This window comes from Aquila chrysaetos, chromosome 23 (genome assembly GCF_900496995.4).
Source record: "Aquila chrysaetos chrysaetos chromosome 23, bAquChr1.4, whole genome shotgun sequence".
Lineage (NCBI taxonomy): Eukaryota > Metazoa > Chordata > Aves > Accipitriformes > Accipitridae > Aquila > Aquila chrysaetos.
This window is the reverse complement of record NC_044026.1, coordinates 14,622,235-14,639,572: the sequence shown is the minus strand read 5'-3', so window position 1 is coordinate 14,639,572 and position 17,338 is coordinate 14,622,235. Positions and strand designations below refer to the sequence as shown.

General features: G+C 35.0%; 1 protein-coding gene across 9 annotated transcripts in view; it reads left to right on the top strand.

The window, feature by feature from the left end:
- NLGN4X (neuroligin 4 X-linked) overlaps window positions 1–17,338 on the top strand; it is a 192,275-nt gene that overhangs the window by 57,622 nt on the left and 117,315 nt on the right. The window lies entirely within an intron of this gene.

Sequence of the window (17,338 nt, the reverse complement as noted above, 5' to 3'; positions counted from 1 at the left end):
TGCTTAAAACCACCTTCTGTAGACAAAAAGGATGAACACAATTGGTAACACACAACTCTTTGAACGTTTTCGTGATCTCAATCTTAAAAATTCCAGCTTTATGGCATGCTGAATGTATCTTTTGTCGTTCTGAATGGTATTGCTTCCTACAGACAAGAAGACCTGTTTTCATCAGGCCCCAAATGAGTTAAGTTTATTCTGTATCACAAGGAAATAAAAAATTGTACTGGCAATTATATTTAACATTCTGCTAAAAGCCAGTCCTTTCAGCCACTTAGAATGTAGTTACCGATGCATAACGTGACAGATTTCTCCCAGATATGCAAATCCCTTCATTTTAGCTGAGGGTTTGATTTGCATAACCAAGGCATTGTTATTTCTCAGTAACCATACTCTAAATATGCAAATTTTGTACTTTGATTATTATAATCCTTCTGCCTTGATTGGCTTCTTTACTCAGAATTTCCAAGCTGTTTGCCAGCAATAAACATACCACCTTCTTTTCCTGTTCTCATCGGCTGAAGCAAAAACTTGAAAGCTAAAAATAAAGGGGTAAGGGTTGGGAATACTGGGAGCTCTGCAAACATAAATACTACCAAGCTGCTTAAATGAAAAGTGGTCTGAAATAAAAGCTGTGTGTATGGGGGCTGCTCTGTGTGTGTGTGCGCGTGCGCGCGCATCCCCGTAGATGAAGGAGCAGATCTTTCCACTCAGTTCTTTCCCTCTTCCAGTCTCATTGCACTGCATCTCACTCCTTGGATAATAACATAGATAATTCTTTCCCAAATTTGTTTATGTTCTGGATTTTATCCTGCAGCTTTTAATTAGTCACTAGGGTAAGCTTTCCCTAAGAAAGCATTTCAGGTTAAGATTTTATTTGTTCTCACTGAAGGAATATCAGCTCTGCTAACTCAGTCTTATTTTAAAGCCCAGTGTTAATAAATTCATATATTCCTTCAATCTAGTAATAGTAAGTTTTGTCCATTAATTAAGGAAGACAGGAAATTAGACATGGAAAAATATATACAAATGTCTAGGGAAAGAATAGCTGATATCAAATGGGTAATAATAAAATACCGTGTGCTGAATGACTAACAACCTATAAAATTCCTCATCTTGCGTGCAATAGCTAATGGCATTTGCCGTTAGATTTCGAATAGAAAGGACTGATAAATTTAATTTTACTTGTTGTAGACCTTTTTGTCCACTTAATTCTGCAAAAAGTGTATCTTAGTCTTCCTCCTGGTTTTAGATTATTATTTTTACACTAAATAGCATGTAAATGGAATCTATTTTGTTTTGATATATCCTCTTCAGAATATAAACCCATGCATAAAAGAACATGAATAATGAGAGACAAGGTATGGTGTCAGTGATGGGCTGAAGACAAGATTGTTCCTGTACAATATGACAAGCATTTTTAACAGGTTCTAACAGGGAACAAGAAACTTAAAAATGAATAAATGGAGTACATGATGTTTTAATTGTATGCTGTATATCTTATCACTAGTTAAATATAACCCAGTGTGGATTTTTTGGTCAGGAAAATATGCAACATTCTGCTCACAAAGATGATTAAGGAGAACTGACCTACAAATCACATCTCCTAAGTTAGTGTGTCTCCAAATCAGACTGAACATAAATAGCCTTAAATTGTAGTCCATACAATCTGATTAAACACATTATGCTTCATTATATGAGTCTTAGTTGGCAAAAATAAGCTACGTTGTTATGGAGACAGACCATGAAATTAGTTTAGCAAGATCTCAAAGTGAGTGACTTTGAGTTAAATTCACATTTTCAATTCTTTCTCCAGTACAGATTTATTTAAAAGAGCTTTGAAACTGTTTTGTGTCTGGAAGAAAAAGTAGATGGAATCATCCAAACCTAATTAATATTCTGACTGTGAAAGTTAATCTGAATCATTTTATATTATCTTTTTTTTTTTTTAAAAACTTTGGTGAAGAGCATTGATGAGCAACTCTAATGAATTAACTGTGGTCACATGCAGTGCTTACTTCAATTCTAGTGAATAACTAATCAAAATGCAGCTCAGGTTTGGTGTTTTTTTTTGTTTTGTTTAGTTGGGGTTTTTTTTTTTGCACTATGTAGCATGACCTGTTTCTTATCACTTGTGTGGTTTGATCAAAGGGAACCAAATTTTGATCATGTACTTTGAATAAAGAATTGAAGAATATATGTACACATGCATTCATCTGATTTCAGAATTGCTTCACTGGAATTCTGCCAGTATAAACTAATGGAAATAAGAGTAGAATACAGTCCCTTTAACTGGGTAGACAAGATTAGTTATTTAAATTAAAATAGTTTGACATGTTGCTGCTTCTGTCTGAAGAAGTACATTGAAATTAAATGACATAAAATTCTATAGTTCCCTAAAATAGTTGGAGCATCTAGGTAAAGAAATTAATATGCCCTATTACACAGTTTATATCTGTATTAATCATAGCCTTTCTTTTGACCAATAAGATTCTGGATTTCAAATGTCAAATAGCAGCAGTATCCTGTCAGAATTGTCCATGTTAAAATGTTCCTGTAAAACAAAAAGTATGTTTGGTTTTAGGGCTTTTTTTTTTTTCATTTTAGGTGAAAATATTATTTATGATAGAAATCAAACCACATACCTAAACGAATATTTCTGCAATTCTGTCCATGTGGATTTTTATTCTTTTGCAGTTGTTCATTGGACAAATGGTTTGTACTGACACTTTCCTTAGAGTAACACTTATATTTCAGACAATCTAGGGTAGCTGGAGATTTACAATGTTTGTTTTCCTTTGCCTTTGGAAGGGAAAGAATTGCAACCACTATAAACCATCAAGAATTTTCTTTTTGGTCATAATAAGTATAAATAATAATGCAGTTATTTTAAAGATACACAGCACAAGCAATAAGGATAAAATTTAGCAAACTGCTCTTATTATAAGTCAATCTATAATCATAAGAAATTACTCAGAACTGAAGCAAATAAAATATTTATAGTAAAATTACCATTTTATCCAAATTGGTTTCTAAACATTTGGCTTGATCTTCAGAATCATTTGTGTGGGTATATGTTGTGTTGTCTGCTTCTCCAGTTACTATAAACTGTAATTTTCCACAAGAATAGTTGAATGTCAGTTTTGAGGAGGTCATCTAGGGAAATGATATTGAGGACAGTCTGTTTATTATAACTTCAGTCTGAATATGGGTTTATCTACAGTGGAAATGCTAGATTGAAGAGGACACAGACTGTTAATCGGCTGTGCTTAATCCCTGGCCTTTATCATTTGAATCTGTGGATGCTGAAGGAGATTGCTAACTCCTATCATAACTGGGGGAGAAAATACAACAAAAAACAAAGAGAAAAGACCCTTAATCTGGATTTCTTTCATGATAAACTTCAAAACTGTATTAATAGCAAGGCAAGATAAAAAAAAAAAAAACCCAAATAACAACACAAACCTTTTTTTTTTTCTTTGTTTAAAACCTGCTCTGTTCAGATCTAAACAGAAAATAAAATGAAAAAGATCACTTTTTGTTGTCTTTGCATGATCAATAGTAAGCATATGTACTTTACTTATTTTGGTATATGGATAGAGGGTACGTTTTACACAAGTGGGTAGCTACTCAACCACTATATATCTGTTAGGGATTAACTAATGAAGTATTTAGCAACTTCAGAGGTTTGCTCACTAAAAATGCTCTGTGAGCTCGTCTCATTTGCATCACAATAAATACAGCTGAATTGACAACAAAAAGTGGTAGGCCATGATACTCATTAAGGCTGAATGGGTAGGTCATAATTTGTTCATTAGATTAGGGAAACTGAGAATATTGTCCAGGATTAGTGGTATATTTAACTGTGGGCTACCAGCAAGAAAAAAGTCTTGGGCAAGAGCAAAGAGATCAACCATGTTCCTTCTCTGGGCAGTGACATCAAGGAAAAGTATCTGCATCTTCAGACTCTGTGTCTGTTTGACTAAGAAATAAAGAAATGAAAAACTTGAACAAAGCCGATAAACAAGATATGCAGTAGGTGATTTCTATAGCTTGTATACCATACCACTTTTTCATATTAGTTAAATGTCTGCTTACTATGTAACTGAGTATTTGCAGCCTTCTCCTTGTCATTGCTGTTGAATTGCAGTGTCTGTTCAACTTGGAAAAAGTCTTTTAATCAAAATTACACTGATAAAACTTAATTGATAAAAAATTGGGTTTTTTTCCCTTTTTTTGGGGGGGAGAAAAAGATAGTAGAAAGATGAGTCCCATCTTTACAATTATTTGATGGCATGGAATTAAAAAAGGTAAGCTATTCAATGGCTTCTTTATTAATATGAGAAATCAGGGTCTGTACATAAAAAAAGTAACATAGTGCACAAGATAGGTACAATATGGTACAACATTATTTTTGTTGAATTGTTAGTAGGAGATATTAGTAATAGTAAATTTTATTTTCCAAATAAACCTGAATTTCTATACAGTAGATGCTCCTAAACTGTATGTAGTTTCAGTTCTCAGTATATGCATATCTGACATTTATCAGGTAATCTCAAAATTGCAATTGTTCTATTATTTCTTCACTACTTCTGTAAATTTAAGTAGCTACTTAAGAAATCAAATCCAGGACTTAAGTATATAGCTTCAAGAAATTAAGAATCCAATATCTCTTGTTTACATGTTTATAGTTTTGATTCTTCCTGAAAATCTTTATTATGTGTTTTTTAAAGTCAATTATGATTTCTGTAAATGGTATAGCAACATAAAGTTTTACTTCTATTTTATGAGGTATTTTTAAAAGCAAACTAATTAAATTCAGTTATATTTTAAAAAAATATTTAAAATCTGTTTTAAAACATATTTAGGCTTTTTTTTAATAGATGATAATGTTTGAACAGTTTTGTATTAAAAATAATGTTTGTCTGAGACACAACAGAATGTAACAAGAGTTTGTTCTCAGTTTCAAGATTGTCACAGTTTTTGTCAATGACTGGTTTATTTTTAACCTCTACCCTCTCAGTCAATTCTTTGTCGTCTTTGAAAAAATACAAATTCATTATTAAAATTCCCTTGTTATTTAAATGCATTTCAGTTTATACTGTACAAAAATTATACACAATAAGATATATCCTTTTGTAAAATGCTTGCATCGCTTTCGAAAGTGAGAGGGATTATTAGTAGATAACAATTACAATACGAAATGATAGCATTGGAATTATTGCATATAATCCCAGTTGAGCATAAACTTTTTGGCATCGGAGAGAAAATCGCTCTCCATTGTGAAAGATAAACTCCCCATTGTGTCAGAGCGCCTCAAGCCAATTCTTTCACTCTTAGGGTCCGATATATCCCCTCCTCCTAATCCAGAAATATTGCAGCATCTGTGAGAAAGAAGAAGGCATATGTCTGACTATCCTCTGCCTACCAGGATAAAGCTGTGGGTAATCCAGGCCCTTATTTTACATTCTTGCTTTTAACAGTCACAAATACCTTCTGACACCAAAGAACAGGACTCTAATCTAGATGAAATAAAGTTCTTAAATCCTTAGAGCTAAATTCAGATTTAGTTGCTGATTTCAAAATGCTGTCCTTCCCTCCAGGAGTTGCCCATTCCACAGGCACTTTACAGGATTGCACCCAAATGGCCTTTTCAGGAATTGATGTGCGGTGAAGCCTAGCGAGAAGACTCAGCATTCAATATGACATTATCTAATCTGAACAGGATTTTTGGCATGGTTTCCTAGAGTCTCATCATTGCCTCATATTGAAAAACCTGCTAGGATGGGGGGAATGTTCTTTAAACCACGATGAATTAATGTTTCTTCCGCAAAGACAAATTAATGTTATCATCCTTTTAGTCAAAGAACAGTGCCTTTGGAGTTGCAGAGGCTGTGCCATTTGGCTCAGTGACGCAAAAGAAACAGTCTTTAGTCCTGTGGGTCGTGAGACAGATCAGATAGGCAATTTTACTTTATTCTGCCCATTGACTCCCACTTGTCTCTTCAGGGTGGTTTTTGGTTTTTTTAGGTGTGTGTTGGTTTTTGTTGTTTTTTTTTTTCAAACGTAGTTTTCCTCTGCGCTCCTGCAAAACATGTCTTTGTACGCTGCTGCTTTTCACTATGCGTTGTCTTGTTTTCTGACAAAACACAAATCAACAGGACACCTACTAACAGGGAGGCAGTGCCTCTCCTCTGTCCTAGGGCAGCGCAGTGGGTCCTCGGCAGAATTCTGAGCAGTGGACAGTGTGGAATATGGTTGGATCTTAGCAGTGTCATGGCTATACTGTTTGTATTAGCTTTGATTTCCCGTTAAGGCTTTGTGATCTCACTGATCTTCCTTCAGGGTGTTTTTTACATAGGTCAGAAAGTTTTGAAAGTTATTTGTATCTTTTTGTTCAAATTTGGTTCAGTTTCCCTTCCTTAGCACATTAATTGCAGCTTCAGACAAAATTGACACTGAGTAGCTCAACTAACTCACAAGGCTCATGAATCAGGCCGCATCTGTGGAAACACTTAAAGGAATTGTCCCCACATCAATGTGATAGTCATAGGTAGTGTGTGAACCAGGCAAATTTGCCATTCTGTTCTAGAAATGTTTAGGTATTTAAAAAATAAATGTGCATAAATTTGAAATAAGGCAAATGCTCATCATTTGCTCCTCAGAATTCCTGACAAAATTGTTGACAACTGAAATGAAGACAAAAATTTCTCCTGAACATAATAGCTTTTTGCACAGCACTTTGGTTTGTCATCCTTTTTTAAAGTGCAAGAATATCGCCAGCATTTAAGTCTTTACGTCAGTGCTTCTTGCTTATGATACCAGATAAAATTCTCAGAATGGCATATAATCAATTACATATGCTCACATTTTGTGATAGTATTAGTTGAATATATTAGTTGTTATCCAAATAGTAAAAAGAATGTTAAAGATAGCATATTTAATTTGTGTTGGTGATATTGTCAACACCTGAGGGAATATGGATGAACGATGAACTTATATTCTTAGGGTTTAGGGCTTTTTTAATCTGGACGTGGCTCCTGGTACCCAAAGAGACAAACAATAAGAAATAATTATTATAAAACCATGAAAATGAACTAATGCTTACAGCTATCTGGTGCTGATGTGTTAAAAATGCATTACAGAAGTGTTATAATAAAAGGAAAATTTGTCTTTTACAGTTCTTGCTGTAGGCAAACTTATAGTGAAGAATAAATTTACTTGCAATGCTAAGCCAAATTCCTACACTATATATAGGGAATTTTAGTCACAAATAGAATTTCTGGTGCCTCGTTCCAAAATGCTTATTATTGCTGGGTTGGTGTTAAATGGATTTTTAATTGACAGGGTGTGACATATTTAATCTAATGGAGAGAAATTACTTTGTGCTGACTCAAATGACTATCCGATTAATCACTGGTAATGTTTACAAGCCATCATAGCTGGGAATCATGGATACTTTGTTTGATTTATTAAATATGCAGTAGGGCAAATGAAAATCCAATCCAAATATATACATTTCATCCTCTTGCAAATAAATTAGAATCAAATTACCTTTTATGTGGTATTTTTAGTGTGGCTAGGAAATTTCAAAGAATAATTCTGCATTTGTAATGCTACCCCAATGGTTATGCTTTCGCTTGCTTTTCATGCTTTATTCAGCCAGAAGAGGGAGCACAAGTTACCAGCAAACTAATTTTTTCTGTCTCTCGACATCGAGAGCGCCGCAGATGATGCTGGTGAATACAGTAGTAAAACATGCGAACAGGTGCTGGTTTATGCCCTTTAAACAGGTAGGAAGGGATCCCATCCACCTTTCCCAAGCTGAAAATTAATAACGTTGTAAGTGTTGGTTCTGGTTTTGTGGATTGAGGAATTTTTATATGGAATAAAACCTATCCAAGCAAAACATGCACTCACACTGACAAATTTACAGAAAACTGATTTATTATTATAAAATAATAAAGGTTCAGATGAGAAGCACACTGAGAATGCACCAGTTTGTAATTGAATAGCAAATAATAATGCTTGCTTTGAACTTCTTACAAGGCATTCGATGGCAGAATTGATTCTAAAGTAGAGAATTTGATCTGTTTGTCTATGGTGAGTTAGTAGAAACATTCCTCTGTAAAAAGGAATAATTTTGTCCTTCTAATTTATAACCTCAACTTAAGACCGAGGCAGATTTTTTTTTCGGTGAATGCCATTGACTCTCCATTTTCTGTATTATAGAGCTGAATCATGCAAAATGCCAAATTTGTTTTGCATCCTCTTCTTTCACGGAGACAAGAATGTTAAGCATGCTGAAATTTCATCCTCGCTGACAGTACAGAGTGTTTAAAGTTTTTGTTATCATCATGTTGGAGTAACAGTATAACTAAGTTGTATTAAGTCATCCAAAGTGCCAAATTACAAAAATTTTGGAGGGCTTCTCCTCCAAAATAACTTGCTTCCAGTCATAATGTATCTCATTCAAAAGGACTGGTATGTTTATGGTCTTGCTGATTTGAGATGCTTTTATCATCAGGACTCCCTCTACCTAAACAGTAGATCTCGTGCTGCCTTCAGGGAACAGGTGCAATAGGCTGAGTTGCGGTTGATGACTAGGGTGTGTCCTTGGGAGTTGTATCAAATCAGATGTTTACTGATGATGCGTAAACCCATCCATATGGAATAATTGCTCTGCTTTGTCACTAATTTTTACCTGTGCATTTAGTCAAAGAAAATGACACAAACTTTGTACAGAAAAGACCAGCTTAGTACGACAGTCTCTCAGTGGGAATATTTTAATGAAAACAGATCGAAGAGAGGACTTAATACAAGTAAACGCAGTAATGTGAACTTAAAAAACAGGAAAAGTTTCTAAAAAGAATGCTGGATGGTTTATTCTTTATTTTTATTATCAAGGGATTATCTATGATACCTTCAGTCTTATTCCTGGAACTAAAACATAGTAGATGGATTGAATAGGTAAACTTTTATTCTTAACGGTAGCCATTTTCGCAATAAACCGCTAAGGGATGTTCAAGCCATATTTCTTTTCTCTTTATTCAGGTTCACTATTCATTGCAACCACTTGTAGTTACTGAGTTTTGCCACCGTCTCTGCTCATGTTGTAAGTGAATACCTTTGCTCACCTTACAAGTGAATATCATAAAATAGGTGTAGCCTCGGTTTCCATCTCCACAGAAGGTATTATCCAGATATTTTTCATTATCTCTTATTTTACCAAAGTTACACACAAGAAACAGAAAAGGGTGAGGAAACAGTAGTTATGGCTCTTAAATAATTTTTGGAAGGGAGACAGCTAAGGAATAGCCGGACCAGAAAATTAGCTATGCAGTGGGTGTGAATGGATCGGATGAAGAGAGAAAGCCTGATTCTCTCTCATGTCTGAGTCCTTCTGTACTGGATTCGTTCAGTGGGCCACGCAGCGTGGCAAGCTGCATTTGGCCTCTAGGGTGGTACATGAACGTCTTATGAAGTCTACAGTGCTGCATTAGAGTTTTCTTTAATTTAGTTTTTGTTGTTGTTTTCATTTTTCATTTTTAGCTGAACAGCTCTTGCTTGCATTTTCGTTGTCATCATGAAATGCTTGTCCCACACCCCATTGTATAAATACACTCAGCAGGTATTTGGGATATCGCAAGACTCGGGGGGGGATAGAGTTCAGATATTGAAAGTGTCAGTTCTCTAAATGCATACAGTGACCTGCAAAAATGCCTGAGCATCTAGGAGGCTAGTGAAAGATCTCCATCATGTAACACTTCTCTTGCTTTAGTTCAACCAGTCATTTTTATCTTTTAGCACCTTTGAAAATGTGGCCTGTAATAATAAAGATAATTTTCTATTATTCTTAAATAATTGAAGAAGTTAGTGAGTGATGGTAAGTTTAGAAGGTACTAGCATGTATCAGGTTTTAAAAATATTATGAAATTAATAGTTTATGCCATTTGTGAGTGCTGCTTCCAGATGTGTTATTTCTTAATATTGTATCAAGCTTCTAAATGCATGCTATTTTACCATGCTTGTTTTGCATAATATCTAACACAGTAAATAAGGATGGTGTAGTGTTGGGATTAACTGACTTCTTTCAGAATACAAATAAATAGGTTTTGGATTTGCTTGTCTGTATTAGTTTTTTTCTCTTGTGATCTCTTTCCAGCTTTGCCTCAATAGAAATGATAAGATAGTCACTGTTAGCTCCTAAAACCAGATGATGAAACAGTTATTTCTGTATTATAAGTGGAGCTAGTTTAACAGATGTTTTTCTTCATGGGGTACTTAGTGAATGTGTTATTTTACCACAAGTAGCCTTTTTTTTTTTTCTGTTTTGTAACTGTTTCTTTTGTAAGCATTACTTGACACCACAAGCACCTACTAATTTACCTTCCAATTTCTCCATTTCATGTACAGGATTACTACAGATTTCTTGTTTAATACAGAGATGTGAAGCAAAATTGCCTGTGTTTTTGTTCCTTTTATTATCTACCAAAAGTATTGTATTGATAAGGTATGTGGTGGTCTGAGGGCATTTCTAACAGAAAGAGATGTGAGAGAGACTATCTGCTGCCTTTGTGCCTTGGTTGTCCATTTAGAAAATGAGGATCATATTGATCTTCTCTGATAGGGTTAGAAACAACCGCAAGAAGGAAATGCCTCTGTGTGGTAAAAGGCTCAAGTTACTTCCTATATAGTTACAACCTAAAAGACTATATTCTTACCTTTATTTGTATGCATAGTTTTTTCTAGGCTCTATCTTATTCACCTTGTGACCCATTTACTGGCAACACTTTGCATGTCATTGCATTGTATTGTAACCTCTAAGCAAAACTCTGGAAGGTCTAAAGGGCAATAGATTTGGGAGCCATTGTACCAGGATGATTTTAAGGGATTCAGTACAGAAGTTTAAAACTAGGGCATCTAAAAGATGACCTGACTAATTTGCTGATAGAACAGTGAAGCCTTGCTATCAAAATTTACATTCAATTCTTTACTCTCATTCTTCACAAAGTAGTCAGAAATGAGATGGCAGATAGAAGTTTTCCAAGAGATAAAAGACATATAGGAAATAAGACTTACGCCAGAAGAGGATCCTAAGGCATTCAAATACTGAAAGATGGGAAAAACTTTGTGTTTGGATAAGGCATATAAGCTGCCAGTGTAAAGTATTTAAACTCAGAAGGGATCAGATAAATTACTGATGAATGAAAAAAAGCTATTACTAATATGTGATGCATAGTTAATAGGTTTCTCTCATAAAGCTTACCAAAAGCATGGTCAGAAATGGATTTGGAAGAAAGTATGCTGTTTGCAGATGCAACATAATGGCCTGGAATGTTTCTGTGAGTCCTTTAATTTTCTTCATTACCACTCAACTAATAAAGAAATTACTCCTGAGTACAGTATAAAGTGTTTGCTCTAGCAGATCTGCCAGCTGGCTGTGACCTAGTTGGCATAACCCTTGTAGATCATTCTGAAATGAATACTTTGCATGACCTATAAACACCGTTCTGAGACTGGACCTGATGGGATATGTACTTGTACGCTGGGTCCAGCACTTCAGGACTGCGAGATGCATTCTTTATGCACAGAACTTGTTTAGTGCCCACAGTCAGTGAAGACTCTGTAGCCCAAAGACCCTAACCTGTGCTGACTACTTTCACTTCCTTGTGGCTGTTAAACAACCCTTACAGGGAGCAACCAACTACTTTTGTTTTCAGAGCTTAATTCATCAAATACATTGTATTCTTTTTGCATGCAGCACACTTACTTTGTGTAGAACTAGAAAATGTTGGTTTTTACATAATCCAAGAGGTGTTTATTGCTAGAAAATACCATACCTTTCCCAGGTTCCCATTCCCTTAATACAGCATTTGGGTGTGTATTCCCTAGCTTGCTTTCTCTGACCAGTTAGATCTAACCTTGTTTATAACCTTGATTTAATTTCAAAGTCTAAATGGTTCCATGGCGCACGTGTTCCTTCTCTACTGACAGGCGCATTGCTCTGTCTTCCCCACAGCTAAGAATGACTGAAAAGAGTTTTAGACACAACTGGGCTATTGCAGTATAAGAGATAGCTACTTGAGTTAACTATGCACACATTCTTAGTCTACTACAAATGCCCTGACTTTTAACCTAGATGAAAAAAGAGTTAATGAAGTATGCTTAACCTAATGCATTTTCTCCTATGCTTGTTGTGAGTTTAAGGACACATACTATGAACAGCCACAGTTTATCTAATGTGTTGTAATGGTAATGATTCACACCCTGAGAATTTAAACACGTCAGTTCCAGTAATCAAGATGACATATGAATCCGTAATTGGTAATTTTATCCTAGTTGTTGTATCTGAAGGTAATGTGAACTTCAGCTGAAAAAGAATAAAATAGCAAGGGCTAGCACCCTGTAAGTTCATCAGCATAAAACAAGGGTGATTCCTCCCACTCTCACACGACATATTATATAGATCAAGTGAATTAACAAATTTTTCTGGTTTTTTATCAATAATATGAATTTGGTCATTTGGAAATCACAGATAGATTGTAACTGTGATTTGCTATGCGTTTTTTGGTGGGAATTTTGAGACCAGAATTTATGAGCACATTTTTAGCAACACAAAGAGTGACATACTCCTGCAGTCTTGATGTCACTCACATATAGCCTGCTATAGTTCCTGCAGCTTGTGAAGAAAGATTTTTAGGAGCCTTTTGTATTGTTTTCCAACAGTTGTTTCAAAAGTTGTTGGCTTGCCTATAGCCCAGGAAGTATGTACACTCTTGTGAATTTTTCATAAACAATGAAAAAGCACTAACCTATTTGCCTGATAATTGCTTGGAAAATTACTTTCATTTTTGATTGGTATTTCCTGCAAAATTACCTGTATATCTGATAATTTGCATTACACTTCAGTACTCCCTATTGTGCAATTGAATTGGGTAAAGTTGCTAAGGAAAAACTACATTTTTGCTGAAATTTACATTTCATAGGTATAGTTGCTGGCCACAGAAATGAGTACAGAAATACAAAGTGTTCCTTTATTCTCTGAAAAGAGCTGTCAGTGCTGTAGGTTGGATGAAATTAGTTTTAGGAAGCTGGTAGACCTCTCAATTTGCCCCTGAAACTAAAACTATTGAGCACAGCCTTATCATTTTAGGGAGGAGTTGTATGCTCTGTTAGATATAGTATAACCACTGTGTTTGTTTTCTTAAGTTCAGCAGGCAGTAGGTTGGATCTTGCCCAGTCTGCTGTCGGAACACCCATTAAAGGAATATCTGATAGCAGCCAAGTCACACGGTGTGCCCAAGTTAAATACTTGGGCTTAACTATGGAGAAAGCTGAGTACCTTTGGGGAGCAATCCAGAGCTCTAGGGAAGTGGGGAACTGCCAACAGTTAGCAAATGGCCATGACAGTACAATTCTCTAGTTTGGACCTCGCTGAGCAGGACTGACTTGCTAGACAAGGTTGCTGAAGGAGGAAGGAGCAGCTACCGCCAAAGAAGTCACTAATTTTTACAATCACTGGGACGCCTGGCCTGAATTCCTACCAGACCAAAGAGTGCACAGAGAGCATTGTTCATCCTCTCTGGTGAGACTGGGCCATGGCAAAGTAGATCTAAGCTGGTAAAGACAACCTACATTTTCCCAGAAATAACAGTACAGATACCAAAGGATAAATGGTTAAAAAAAAGTTGTGATGGGATACAGACATTTCATTATGATCTTTCCTACTTTCTTTTTTTTCCTAAATAGCACAGCATCTTCACTGTTTCTTAGCTATGCTCCCTTTAATATATCTATCTTCTGCTTTCTCTGCAAAGAAAGTACTTTTCTATATCAACCTTTAGATTTTTTCTCCTTTTGGACTTTTATTCACAGGTCTGAATAGGCTTATTTGGTAGTTCTTTTTTCATCTTTTAGTGTAGGCCAAAAGCAGTCCTTTGTTTAGTCATAAGTGTATTCGTCTTTTCTAGAAAACTCCTAATCTGTACTATGATTATGTTGAGATGTCTTCTCAGGGTTTTATGTGCACAGAGACTGGTTTTGGAGCAAGCTGTGCCACAGGCCAACATAGACTTGTAAAGAATTTGCGTCATACTTTAAAAGTTTAATTATACTGCAATAAATGGAAACGAGATCCAAGAAGTTTTTTCTATTAGGTTAAATGTATTCATTTCAAGAGCAGTTAAAATGAAAATAGTAGTGCTGTACTTTGTTGCAGACAATGGCTGCCTGCCTATCAGTTGCACATCAGCAGCCACCTATTCATCCTTTTCTCTACTGTTTCTAACTATCCAGATGAATGTTCCTGCTTAAAAAAAGAGAGAAAAAAAAAAAAAAAAAAGACTTATCAAGTTTTTTTCATTATCACTTCTAATTGCCTACTTACCTATTGGACAATTACAGCACTGCCTTCACTGGAGGTTTTGATATGAGCCTTTATGCTTGAGCCTTCACTGGACTGCTAAAGAAACACAAACTTATGCCCTTACAAAACTGTTAACTTCCTTAGTTAACATCGGTTAGCTTAGTAATTCTTTGTTTATTTCTTTTACCTCCGTTTCTTCAAGCATGGGCGTGTAAGTAACTGGAAATAAGTATTTGGAAATAAAATGCGAGTGTCAATTTATTGTTTCAAGTATCTTCACTATAAGAAAGAAATTCCACTCTTTGATCTGACTCAGTACAGTCATACTTATGTTCTTTTGCTGTACCCATCCTGTGGATAAATAGAATATTTCTGTCTTTAGAGCTGTCAGCATAGCACATTCATTAAATAAATAGGTTTAAGCCTTTTAAATTAGCAGACTAACAGCCTCAAAGCCTGCAGAGCGGCATCCAAGTTGTATGGCAATTTAGCTGGCTTTTAGGAAGGCTTTTCTATAATTTAATTTATTCTGTCATTTTTTAATGAATTCTTCAATTTGCTGTGTTTGGATATAAATAAAATTTCTCTTTTTAACCCTCCCCCCTGATTATTTTCTGCTTAACCAACCACAGAGCATACAATGCTGGTACTGATCTTTTTTGTTGACAACGGTAGGTCTAAATTTAGCTTCACAATAAGCAGAATAAACTCCAGGTAGGAAGTCCTTGTTTTAAGCATACATACTGACAATAATTAGTATGTTCCAATAATTAGTATATTAGTAGCCATGTGACTTGTCAGATATATGTTCCCATTTGATATACTTGGAAGCTATTGCATTTATTTAAACATTATTCTTTTATTTTCTAGTCATCATTATTTTAGTATTTTATTATTGTGAAATACAATAACAATTGTTTCCGTTGGTATTTTCAATCTCAATATTTTTTAGGACACTGACAAAGCTCACATTTTTAAAAATTATGTAAGACTGAGGAATGCAGAAAAGGGCTACTAAAGAGCCAGAGACAATGCCTCACAGCAAAAGATTTAAAGTACTCAATCTGTTTAGATTATCAAAAAGAAGATTGCTAGTGACTTGATTACAGTGTTTAAGTACCTTCATGGGGAGAAAATAGCAAGTACTAAGAGACTCTTTAATGTAACAGAAAAGGCATAACAAGAACCAAGGGCTGAGATTTTGAAGTAAGACTACTTCAAATATTTCAAGCATCTCAATTTTATATTATATATTATATTATATTATATTATATTATATTATATTTTTATTAGTAAGGGCAATTCAATCTTGTAACAAAATCCTAATGAAAGTCAAAAGTTGTTATTCATATCAGGAATGTATCTGTCTATGGTGTGCATTAGTGTAATGCAAGTCATTGGGTTCACAGGGTTTCATAATGTAAAATATAAAAGTAAAGACTTCATTAATATGTTGCGTTAGATTTTTTGTTTTTAACTTTAGAAGCATGTTTTTAGTATCTTTTTTTCTATGATTTGGAAATTGTTTGTTAGATGGCTAACATCACCTTCCTGTTACCAGTCTGGCTAGACAATTTATTCCTACCGGAAGGTTTTCGGTCGGGCTGTGGGAATTGTGTGTGGGACTGCACAGTTGGCATTTGGCAGGCTCAGAGGGGAAATCTACCTGTGACCATAGATTATTGTTGTTGTTGTTACTTTGTCCACTCAGCTTCATTTCTTGGAAATACATGCAATGTATTTCTTTTACTGGCAGGGTCAAAGCAGCATGTGTGGAATTAATTGAAATTAATAATATCAGAGTAGAAGAAAAGGCAGTGTTGTACAGAGTGAAGTTTTATTCTATGCTAAGACCATATTGTTTCAAAGTATATCAAATAAATCCTAAGTCTAATGGATCCTAGAAATGGTGATTTAATTGTGTTATTATTGATGCATATGCAGATTCCAGAGGTATTTTGCCAATGGTGTGGATTTGCCTAAGGAAACCTGTTTTTTAGAAGTTAAATAGTGGACTTGTAAAATGGGAGAAATAATTTTTGGTTTGTATTTTATTTACAGCTTTGCCACCAAGGGGCAAAGTCCCTTTGTTGCATTGTGCACATTTATAATATGAACTATGTTGTAGCCTTTAGGCTAATAGGAAGTTTAAAAGCAAATATTCTCAGACTTTTAACATTTTTTCTGGGGTGGATTCAGGTAAGAGGAGAACAGAAGAGAAGTGGATTCTCTTTCATTCACTATCAACATTTAAGGTGTTTATCTAGAGTATGGCAGGCAATCACTCTGTTTTACTTTATCTAAGTATGGAGGCATCCATCTGTTTTCTCTGCTAAGGGAACATGAAGCCACGCGTTCCTCTCAAGAGGAAAGTGCTTCAACCACCATACAATGGGGTATTCTAGAGTGGCTTTTCTTAGCTATTTCCATCTTGAGGGCATCAGATTGTTGAATGTTTGTTGGTCTAGACAGCATCATAGAAAGGGTTGTTCAGGTGCTGTTGAGGGAGGAAGACATCTGGTTTCTAATTCTTTCTTCTGTAATACTTAACCTATTGTGAGCTCTAGGTGTGGGAAATGAATCTACCTCAACCAGAAAGTTTGAAGTTTTGAAAAAATAAATACTTCAATATAAAGCATATTGGTTACAAAAGCAGCTAAAATCAATTTTTCTTTTAAACGTCTTTTGACACTGTCAAATTCTTCCTCAAGTCCTCTATTTTTTTCTGTCTTGCCACTTTTAAGATTGAATCTCTTTCTTGAGACCTTTGTTGGAATGCAAGTAAATTTCACGGCATTCAGTTCTCACTGGATTTCTCATTAAATCTTGTTTCCTTTTTTTTTTTTTTAGTAATAAATAAGACCTTGTTTCTTCCCTGGCAATTTTCATTGTGCAAGTTTTATGCTTTACTCCAGCCTAATACAAATATTTAATGCATTTTCACCCCTCCATTGTGTGGATAGTATTGTT